We start from the raw sequence: 1,033 nt of genomic DNA, 5'->3' as shown, positions 1-1,033 counted from the left end.
GCACGTACGTTATTTCCACTGTCTACACCCCGCTTCACTTGAATAGGAACACATTTTTTCCTCAGCTTTGACATTATATATATGTATTTTTGGAAGTTTCTTTTCGATCTCATATTGAAGAATGCCCAATTTAAAAAAAAAGTGGTGAAAATGGAAAAAACACATCTATTACTTTGGATATTGTTCCACGTTTTATCAAACTACAAGAAAATTACGCTTATTATTTTGATTCAATTGAATAGGCACAGTGGCTTTAACACAAGGAAAGGACTAGATTGAACCAACAAAAGCATACCATTCATTTTAATTCAGCTATATAACGCTTTTAGTATTGAATACTACATCCTTAATTCTAATGTATAGATATACCCCCTCTCTGGAAGATACTTCTAGAGGCGCTTTGAAAAATCAAGGACATCTCGCTGCTTACCATTTTATCCGCCGAAAAGAACAACGCTACCCCTTTCCGATGAAGAATTATCGAAATCGGTTAACGTGGTCCAAAGATATGCAGTAACATACATACATAAAAAAATTAAAAATTATCAGACGAATTGATAACCTTCTCTTTTTTGTGAAACCGGTTAAAGAAAAGTTAAAACAAGTAAGAAAGTCTAAGTTCGGGCGGAGCCGAACATTAAATACCCGGCGCAATTATTAAATATATGTTTTCCACCTTTCCGAAAACTACCGCTACACGATAAGCCGGGGTGTATAAATTTTAAGTAAATTAGCGTCCCTAAATTTCGAAATATTGAAGTTTCAAGCATTACTGAAATATACCGTTATATGAAAAGCGGTCGTAATTTAGTCCGATTTCAATAATTTTCAATTCTTTGCTTTTATGTGGCAAACTCGAGTTTGGTACAAATTGCTAGAACGGTTAGCGAGATACATATATGTGATCATAAGTGGGCGGTGCCACGCCCATTTTCCAAAATTGTATCATAAGCGTATTTCTTGGTAAAAAATTGTAGCAACCATCAATTTTGAATAAATTAGCTTTAATATTTACTGATTTATCGAGGATTTC

Source organism: Rhagoletis pomonella, unplaced genomic scaffold, assembly GCF_013731165.1.
Source record: "Rhagoletis pomonella isolate Grant_MI unplaced genomic scaffold, Rhpom_1.0 Rhpom_scaffold_00006, whole genome shotgun sequence".
NCBI lineage: Eukaryota > Metazoa > Arthropoda > Insecta > Diptera > Tephritidae > Rhagoletis > Rhagoletis pomonella.
This window is presented reverse-complemented; position numbering follows the sequence as displayed.